The 10,818-nt window shown below is 35.8% G+C and overlaps 1 non-coding gene across 1 annotated transcript; it reads right to left on the reverse strand.

Moving 5' to 3' along the window:
* Window positions 1-10,327: 10,327 nt before the first annotated feature.
* On the reverse strand, window positions 10,328-10,401 carry TRNAI-AAU (transfer RNA isoleucine (anticodon AAU)). The gene has a single exon. It is a non-coding gene; the product is annotated as a tRNA-Ile (tRNA).
* Between the last annotated feature and the right edge of the window lie 417 nt (window positions 10,402-10,818).

Genomic DNA, 10,818 nt, shown 5'->3' on the forward strand with positions numbered 1-10,818 from the left:
AGCATGTATGCATGGCATGTACAGTTATGTGATACATTATTATGTGATATAAGACCATGCATATGAATATGAGAAAAATTGTGAAATGCCTTGAAAAGTCTTATATGATGTTGAACATTTTAATGACAACAAGGCTTAAGCAAAGTAATAATAAGATGTTTAAAAAGGGTGCCACTGTTTCGATGAAGCAATTAAGTAAGTTCAGTAAAGAAGATGAAGGTCTTTAAGGCTTATAGTGGTTGCCTACTAGTGTGGGCTAGGTCAGAGTTGACCATTCAGATATGTTTGCCATGTTCCCGTCTTTCTCCTCCATATGTGTAATAAGTATGACAGCTATGGAAACAATGAAATGAGTGTTATGATGAGCCTAGCTGTGACGATGGCTAGCCAGAGGAGAATCCATGGGATTCTATATGATATGTGTAACAAGCCCTGCAGGAATTGGCCGAATCAAACAGTGTGCACAAGTGAAATCGGGCCCATAAAAATGTGAAAGTAAAAGAAAAAGCATAAAAGTAAAGTTTGAAAGTGCATGAGCAATAAATGAAATGCATAAGTATATAGGTCAGCATATTAGTATATGTGCACTTCAAACTCACAACATTCATGTGTATGTGTATGCATGAGATTTACTTACTGAGCGTTAGCTCATTATGTTATTTTCCAACATTTTTCCATGTGTGGCTTTAGATGTTGAGCAACTTGTGGAGCACGGACTCAGTAGCAATGCAATAGTGGTTTAGGGTTTTTCATATTGCTTCATTAAATTTAAAGTATTCATACGTGTAATAATTTCTATTAATAAGTTTATATAAAAGTTTTAAATTTTTTATGTATTTCTTAGTATCATTTCATTTAATTGATTTGGTCAAGTGCCTAACATACTCGTAAACCCCGTAATTATGAGTATGTGACAGATGTACCCTACCTTAGGGGCGTCACAGAACAGGTATCACAATAATGCATATGTGTGAAGGGAGATTGTATGTCTCTGAGGGACACCGAATTCGATAGTGTCAGATTGAGACCCTTTATATTCCGAGTTCTAAAAAGGGGTATAGAGGGCGAAGAGTATAAGATTGGGACTTAGAATTATTGGATACCTTCAGATAGATTGACAATCTGAAGGAATGAGTCAGACTTTAAGAATTGTATATCGAATGTGTAAGTACTTGGGGCATTGATATAAGTATGGTCCGTTGATTGAGTAGTCACTGTGATGAATGTCGGTCAATGGCTAGGGTGACTCTGAATAAGATACAGTGAGATAGGGAGCGAGAAGTACTAGTTCTGAGTAATAAAATTAGAGACAGGAAGTATTGTGGTTCAGAATTGGTCCGGGGGACCAATGAAGTTATTAGTATTGTTAGGGCAGAGGTGTCTGCCTATTTGAAAGGACATAAGAGTTCACAAATTTCAAGTATGGGAACACGGAGTTCCAGGATGGGAGACTTTTTATTTCTTCGAGTATTGTGGACTAGAAAGGATAAGATATTTTGGGAAAGAAAGAGGAGTTTTGACTTCCGATTTAATAGACTTTTGAGATCCCACCAAGGACTAGGCCAGGGGCCTACATATTAGCCTTACCCAAGTATGAGTGGTGGCTTCATAAGGTGTTATTGGTGCCAATGGCAAGGAAATAAGTGTTAAGTATTACCGCTGATGGGGTAAGGAGACCCTAGGATTTCAGTGGAAATTTCTATGCAAGGAAAAGCCAGTTGAATTTCTGATAAATGAGATAAAGTCTTACAGAATAAGATTGTCACTCTTGTGAGGGTGTTACAAAGAGATAGCAAGGTAAAGGACTAAACTTTGAGGTTATAGTCAGTTATGCGAGATTGATATCCTGAGACATTTGAATAAATTTCTAGGATGAATTTTTGATAAGGAGGGGATAGTTGTAACGTCCCAAAAATGCTAAAAAGGCTTAGTGCCATGATTAGTGTGCCTGAAGGGCATAATTGGATATATGTGTGAAATGAACAGATTAAATGTGTGACTATGTGGCATACATGATTTATATGATAATATGAATATATATGCATGTTTATGTGTATTAAATATGCATATGGGAGTGTTCTTGTTTATAAGGGCATATTTGTGATTTTGGCCTGTTGAGGGCATAAATGTGAATATATGTGTGTAAATGATTGAGACCACATTATTGTGTGGATATATTTGTAGTATTCGGCTCGAGGCAATCCTGGTGAGCAGATTAGCGGAATAGCCACAACGGGGTCTAATACCCGGCTCGGGGTGAGCCTAGGGGTATTTTGGGGAACTTAATGTATATTTGGGATTTGTTGGCTAACAGAAAATTATTTGGTGATTATTTGGGCAAGTCGGGATTAATTGGGAATTAATAGGACGACTCGAGGAATTAGCCGGAAACGGGGCAAATGACCGTTTTGCACTTATGGGCAATAAAGGGCTGAGTTATTATTAGGGCACTTTTGGTCTTTTGTGCCAAGAGGGAACCTAGTCTTGGACTCTATACTTAAATAGAAGGTTAGGATAGACCTGAGTAGTCTTGGGAAGCAACCAGAAAGAAAACAAAACATTAAGCACTCTCTTTCGCAATCTCACGTTTGTTGAAGAAAAATCTTTGGAATTTATGGATTCAAGTTGGAATTGGAGCTAGGATCTCTGAAGGATTAACTCAGGGTCATGATCTGTAGTAGGGGTAAGTGAATTTCTCTGTTCTTGATTGAATTGTAAGCTTGGTTTTGGTGTTCTTGAGTTCTAAACTCAAGGTTTGGATTTTAGGCTGTGGTAATAATTTGGTTTGATTTTTTAGGGTTGTATGCTACTTATAATGTTTGGAAATGTTTGTGAGGTATAGTTTTGGTTTAGATTTGGAACTATGATAAATTTTGGTGGGATAAGCTTGGAAAAACACAGGAAAATGGTTGGGGAATTATGAGTTTTTGGGCTCGAGTCGCAGCCCTGTTAATTAGGCGTCGCGGTCCGTGTGTGCGAAGAGGCTGGGAGCCTCTTATTTTTGGCCAGGCGCCGCAGCCCGCGTCCCCCAAAAGAGAGCCTCGAGGCTCTCTGACCTGTAGCGTGCTGCGGCCCTAAGGGGCTGGACTGCGGCTTGAATTGAAGAAAGTAGCCAAAATAAATCTTTAAGCTTGGGAACTCAAACATAAGTGCTCAGGAAGGATTCTACTACTTGGTTTAGTAGAATTCGAGGTCTCGAAGGCTAGTATGTTATCTTGAAGGTTGTAATCAAGTTAGGTTTTGATGGTTATTTATTAATACGATGTGACTAGGTTATATTGCAAGGGCTCAGGGATAGTGATCGTGCTTGGGACTGCCAAACGCTAGCTACTCGGGACTTGAGGTAAGAAAACTGCATCTGGGTTGTGATTGGGGCTTAAACCCCTATTAATGAATATGTTATGAATGTGAACATATTTGTATCTAAAAATATATGGATAGGCATGTTTGTATACGCTGACATTGACTACTTGTTGTGCATTTGTGATTATATATGTTTTCAGGCCGACCTAAGGGTGCCGGGGTTGGCTATAAGACCAGAGGACTCGGCCTAAGGGCACCGGGCCTGGACATTATACAATAAACAGAAGTGTTGTTTACAGTTAACTATTTTTATTGATTGATGAGTTTAGTTTATGCATTTGACTGAGCTGAATATTATTGTTGGTTGGTTGCTTATATCATGTTATTGATTTAATCTAATGATTTATGTATACTAATTTTATATTGTTGCCTAGTTGTTCATGCTAGTTTAATTTTTCTTGTTGAGCATTTGCTCACGGGTGCTACGTGGTGTAGGTAAGGGAAATGGATAGCTGGACCAACCATAAGTTGGAGAGCTTCAGGGGCGGTGTGTACATATGCAGCCTACCCAATCACCACAGTTAGGATAGCCTGGGAAGAACTAGGGTTGAACTGTGTTTTGTTGCTTAGGATGACTAATTTGTATTACATTTATCTTTTATCAGTCTGTAACTGATTTTTTGGGATCCCGTGTATAAACTTAATATTTTTAATGAAAAATAGTCATTTTGTTAACCAAACCTTTTGATAACTGACCTTGACTTAGTCTTTAATTACACATTTAAGTCCAAATGACTTGCTTAGAAAGTTAAGTACTATTTTAAACACACAGTGTAACGGTCTTGGTTAACCAGGGCGTTACATTCAAGGCCCAACATGCACAAGAAAATGGGTTGGTGGTGGTGCCGGTGGAAGCTGGTGGGTTTGACCCAACTGCAGCCAATGGGAGCACGCCACATGGCACGTCTGGGCAAGGGGTAAGGGCTGGAGAGGAGGCAGGTCGCTGGGTCAGGGCGCGTGTCAGGTGCTGGGCTAGCGCGTGGGTCAGGCAGGCGGGCAAGCGCGGGTCATTGGGTTGCTGCTGGGACGTGTAGCGCTGCAAGAGGTCGCCACATGGTGCGCTGGGAAAGGGAGAAAGTAGCGAGCTTGGGCTTTGAATTGGACCTTTTGATTCCAAAAATACCACTTTTTCACTTCTTTTTATCAGCTTTACTTATTTCTTTCTCTTTCTTTTTGCTAGTGTCCAAATGCAATTTATTTCCTGAAAATTAAACACAAATTAAATTAAAATTAATATTTTAAATTATAAAATATATTACAATAAATTCATGAGAATATTAATTAAAACTTAATTTATTTTAAACTTTAAAACTAATAAATTGACATTTTTTAGCACTAATCAAGTTATTAAATAAAAAACTACTAAATTCACAAAATCTGTCTGCCTCGACAAAACTCGACAGGTCAAACGAACTGCCTCGATAGGGCAAAATAAATACATTACCAATCCTACCTCGATTGGCCTCGACAGGGTTAAATAAATACATTACCAAGCCTGCCTCGATAGGTCTCGATTGGCCTCGACAAGGTTAAATAAATACGGGACCAAGTCTGCCTCAATAGGACTCGACTGGCCTCGACAGGGTTAAATAAATACATAACCGAGTCTACCTCAATGAGTCCAGATTAAGTTTGGCCTCGAATTGCCTCGATGTGCCTCGACTCGCCTCGATTGGCATGATTGACAGACTACTGTGTCGAGGCCTATCGAGGCAGACAGGAAAAAATTTGTAAAGAGCTATTTATTTAGATCAAAACCAACAAAGTAATAGGAGAGGTACCTGAATGAAATAAATGCAGCAAAATCAATCGAATTATTTCATAACACAAATTTTTAAATCCTAGCCTTACATGATTTCCTATTGTGCCCACTATCACCACATATGCTACACTTACATGGCTTGATGATCTTTTCCCCACGTGAAGCATAGCAGTTTGTCTTTCGTCTACCCACTTTCTACTTCTTGGGCCTTTCTATAGGGGTTTTCTCAATGGGGACGCTGACAACCATATCTCTGATGTGATCAGGGATTATCAATTCATCATTCCCAATAGGGTAAATAGTTTCATTATAAGTGTCCCTCAATGCCTCAATTCTATAGTAAAAGGAACACAATGAGTAAATGCTTATGCTTCTTTTTCTGGCTTCAGCAAAAGTATGGACACATGGTTTCCCACTGATTTGGAATATGCAACAAGAGCATGATTTTGTGCCGAAGTTCACCTCACCATCACCATTACCATCGATCACAAGAAATTCATGATGACCAATGACTTGGACATCTAAGAAAATTGCTTTCTCACCTATTTGCTTCACATCTTTTTCTATGTAAGGTGATAACATAGTTGTTTCTTTTGTAGCTGTTTCACGTCTATGGACAAACCAAGATTAAAGAGTGAATCTTATGAATTCAAGGAAAGTGACAACAGGAAAGCTCATTGCCTCCTTGGTTTTATTGTAAAGCTTTCTTTGTAGTTACTCGTCATTATATTGTATCGGTTTCCAGGAAAATAAGCGCTACTCCACCTTTCAAAACCAATTCCCTCAAGATATTGAGCAATGGACGGATCAATTACCTTAATCTTGTCAAAGAACATGTGAAATTCTGTTCTTTGAAATGCGTACGCTGCACACCCCATGATGTCTTGACAGTGGTCAATTTTGAATTTTGCCACCTCATTCATACATATGTGGTGGTAACAAGCACCGTGGTAGGCATTTGGGAACACAAGCTCCAAAGCATGGTTAATTCTTTTATGCATGTCCGATACAAAAGCTAGGTTGTCAACGTCCCCTATGGCTTCCTTCAATTTTCTCATGAAATAAGTTTACGAGTTATGGTTCTCACTATCCACCAATGCAAACGCAATTGGAAACAATTGGTTGTTTGCATCCAACGCAATAGCACAGAGCATATGGCCACCATACTTATTCTTCAAGAATGTGTCATCCACACAAATGACAGGATGACGGTATTGGAATCCACGCCTAAAAAGTCCGAGGGAAAAGAAGCAATACAAGAAACGACAATCTTCTGCTACAAAATCAGTAATTGTACCTGGGTTCTTATGCTCCAACTGGCACGGGTATCCAGGTAACTTGGAGTATGATTCCTCAGGTGTGCCTCTGACATACATAAGAGTCTTTTCTCTACATCTACATGCCTTCTCATAGCTCATTTTGACCCCAAAATGGTGCTTCATGTCCTCCCTTATGTTGTTTTCCATGTACCGAGTACCATCGATAGAAAATTTCCTCTTAATTAGGTGGCCAAGAACCCACGGTGATGCTTGACGGTGGTCCTTATCTCGAATTTCTTGTGAGCAAGTGTGTACTTTGTTGTATAAAGTAATCTTGAACATTTCAGATCACATTTTTTTCTTTCCCCTCAATCTCCAACCACAATGAGGATCCTTGCAGGTAATGTACCACAAATCAGTACCAGATTTCTTCACCATAAACTCAAAATTATTCTTCATCGCAAATATGGCTGCTTTGGTTTTCAATTCAAGCTTGTTCTGAAAGAACTTGCCAAGATGCAATTCTCCTGAAGCTTTGTCGGTTGAGGAATGATGTTGATGTGAGGCCTCTATATCCTCGTTTGTGAACATATGAGCACTCCATGTTCTACGATCTTCACCTAAGTACAATCAAGAACTCCATCTAAAACTATCATTGATTCTACTTGGACCTGGACGACTACTGCTGGTCCTAGGTGTTTGCCGATCTTCTATTCTGCGCTCCTCAACTACCATAATATTTGAACTCTGCGTTGGAAAATCTGCCCTTATATCTGGCCCACCAACATCTGCTACATCAGCAACAGGATCGCCGTTGACATAAGGATTGTGGCCATAGGGATCGTACTCCACTGTGTCATGAAAATATGGCGGATCTCTAACAAGGATATCATCATGAACTATAACATCTGGATTTGTCTCAGGAACAAATGTCCCAAACTCACTTTATGTTCCTTTGAAACCATGACATGGGGGAGAAATGTTCTCTTCAAATCGAACTTCTTTATTAATGTTGGGAGAGGCTGATGCATTTCTTATACCTCCCTTCTTAACTAAGGTCACACATAGAGGAATCAGCTTCTCTACATATTTAGATGCTAACCCAATGAATGCAAGCACATGCCTATCATTTTTTATAATGGTAGGTTTGACAGATCATGAGAGGCATGTGTACGGGACCTCAATTTTCAAGTCATACACACATTTATCCACTTCAAGCTCATCGTACAGAATGTCAAGTAGTTGCTCATACGTTACACCATTCTCCAAAGGCAGAACTTGATTTTCAGCATCCTTGAAAATCCAATCCCTATTTTCCAGTTCCCAAGCACCATTGCAACAAATATGGAAACAGTCGAATCTGTATAAAAAAAAATATAGGTCAGAAATTAAAACTATAACATAAAACAGCAAAAAAATGATTTTTATCGAGATATGTCGAGGCCTATCGAGGTCAAACTATCAAGGTCTATCGAGTACAATCGAGGCAGACAATCCAATGTAATTCTTATGACCTATTGAGGTCTATCGAGGACAGTCGAGGCACATTGAGGCAGACTACCCAAAAATTTCTTATGAACCCATTGAGCCCCCATCGAGGCACATACTATATATATATATATACATATATTAAGTTTTATGCCTCTATCAAGGTCCATCGAGGATTATCGAGGCATATCGAGGTAGCTAATTAACATAAACGTATGAGGGTTTTATCGAGGTCCATCGAGCCTTATCGAGGAAGACAAAAAACCAGAAAGGACCGAAAATCCATTCCGATAGTGAAAAATTACAATAAAACATGAAGGCATACACATATCTATTCGAAATAGCACAAGCAATGTAGATAAACAAGTTTCCTCACTACATATAAAAAATATATATTTACCCATATGATTTTTGCCCCTAGATCCGAAATAGAAATCAAAATGAAATTTCTTGGCTTGAAAGGATTCACAACTTGCTTCTAGATCTGAAATACAAAATGAGCTCAAAAATTAGTATAGATTAAGATAATGGTGGCTGCCTTTGTGTATGAGAGCTTAGAGAGACAGAGAGGGAAAACGTGAGAGATAGAGAGGGAGAAAACAATAGGAGAAAAAAAAAAAGGAAACTTAGAATTTTGGGAATGAAAGGGAATACTAAGATAAAAATATGATGTTCTTTTAGTTAGGTATTATTTTGACATATGAGGTGCATCAAAAATCAAATTTCGCTATGAGAATATCTAAATAAAAATGTGTGAGATTTATAAATTTACATAAATATATTTTTTAGAATAAATAACATTTTTGTCCCCCGAACTATGCACATTACTGAAATATGAGACTTCTGTTTGATTTCTTCCTAGGTGGCTAATGGAATGATGATGTGGCATTTTTCTGTTAATGTAGCACTGCCATGTGTAGAATAATTAGTAATTTTGTCTCCCAAACTTTGACCGCTACCAAATAATACTCATTTTATAAAAAAAAAATTCTAAAAATAATAATTAAATCCTTAATAAATTAAAATTTTAATTAAGAACAAATAACATTTTTTAACATTATTTTTTCTTTTCTTTTACAATATAAAATAAATCTATTTTAGAATAAAAATTTAAAATAAATACTAAAATAAAAATAAAAAAACATTTAATTAAAGAGGAGAACGAATGACAAAGGACTTAAATAAAAAAAAAATTAATTTAAGAGGAGGAGGACGAAGGGGAACAAACTTTGTTTTATGGTTTATTTTTAATTTTTGTTTTAAGATATATTTATTTTATATTGTAAAAGAAAATAAAAAGTAAAAAAAATTATTTGTTATTAATTAGATTTTTAATTTTTGAGTATTTGAAATTTTATTTAATTAATTTGAAACTTTTCGTATTGTTTATTTTTTTTAATCTTTTAAAATGATTTTTTGAAAAATTTTAAGGATATAATTATTACTTTTAAGAAAAAAATTACGTTTTCTTAAAAAAAAAAAATAGTTTTAATAAAAATGGCACAATTTAATAGTAATCAAAGTTTGAGGGGCAAAATTGCTAATTATTCTACACATGATAATGACACATTAACAACTAAAATGTCATATCATCAATCTGTTAGCCACTTATGACATAATCTAATAAAAGTCTCATATTTCAGTAACGTGCATAGTTCGGGGAGAATTTTCAAAATCGTAAATTATTTAGAGACAAAATCACATAGTGAACATAATTCGTGGGGACAAAAAAGTTATTTATTCTATTTTTTATTAAAGGGCCTACAGATTTAGATGGAAGGTAAGGTGAAGTGAGTTTCGGAATACCCTTATAATGGATAAATTGAACACCAAACGGTCAAGAGAAAAAAAGTTAAAAATCAAAGGACTATTTAGTATTCATAATTTGGCGCAGACAAGTTATGTTTATGTGTAGATTTGTTATGGCTGTCATCTTTGGTACAATTGCCTATGTAGGGGGCCGCTGGAGGCCTTTCGTGAAGTTTGTTACAATTTCTTCCACTCTTCATTTAAGTTATATATTTGGGCAGAGACATTTTTTTTCAGAATATGGCCTCTGGTTACTATGTGCACACATTGTCATGATCCCATAGGTGGAGCCACATTTTGTGTATCTTACCCAAAAAGGTTTACACATTTTCATATGATAATATGGCTTTGCATATTGTCTTTTGATTAATTTTGGATTTAAATCAATGTTGTCTTTGTCTACATTTGTTGTCTGTAAAAGATTATTACAAGTTTGTAATTTAAGCTCAATTACTGTAAAAAGTTATTATAACATGTTAACAATTTTAAAGTTCATTTGCTATAGAGGATGTTGTCTTGTAAAAGATTATTATGAGTTTGTAATTTAGTTTTTATATTAATTTTGTCTTATTATGTTTAATAAAAGCTCAGGCCCACGAGAGCTTCGCCTGAAAACATTGAAATTGCACGAAAAGAATAACAAAATTGGCCCATGCAGGTCTCGAACCTGCGACCTTCGCGTTATTAGCACGACGCTCTAACCAGCTGAGCTAATAGGCCGATTTGTTATTACTGTTATAAGTATAATATATAATCAAACGCAACGATAAATATTCTATTCGAGAAAATTCACTTAGTTAAGATTTATTTTTTTAAAATCCACTTAGTTGATTAAGATTTAAGAGCGCGTATTGTCATATCTAATCTGAAATTTTGAGTTTGACTACTTAACTTTGATAGAATATTTTAAATATTTATCAGAATATATAATTTAAACTAATTAAAATAGATATATATTTTAATTATATTAATATAAATTAAAATATTATAAAATATCATTGTTATAATAATGTTTAATATAAAATTACATATTTAATAATTATATTAAAATAAATTCAAATTTTATAAAATATCATTATTATAATAATATATAATATAAGATTAGATATTTAATAATTATATTAAAATAAATTTAAA

The sequence above is a fragment of the Humulus lupulus genome, chromosome 1, assembly GCF_963169125.1.
Source record: "Humulus lupulus chromosome 1, drHumLupu1.1, whole genome shotgun sequence".
Classification (NCBI taxonomy): domain Eukaryota; kingdom Viridiplantae; phylum Streptophyta; class Magnoliopsida; order Rosales; family Cannabaceae; genus Humulus; species Humulus lupulus.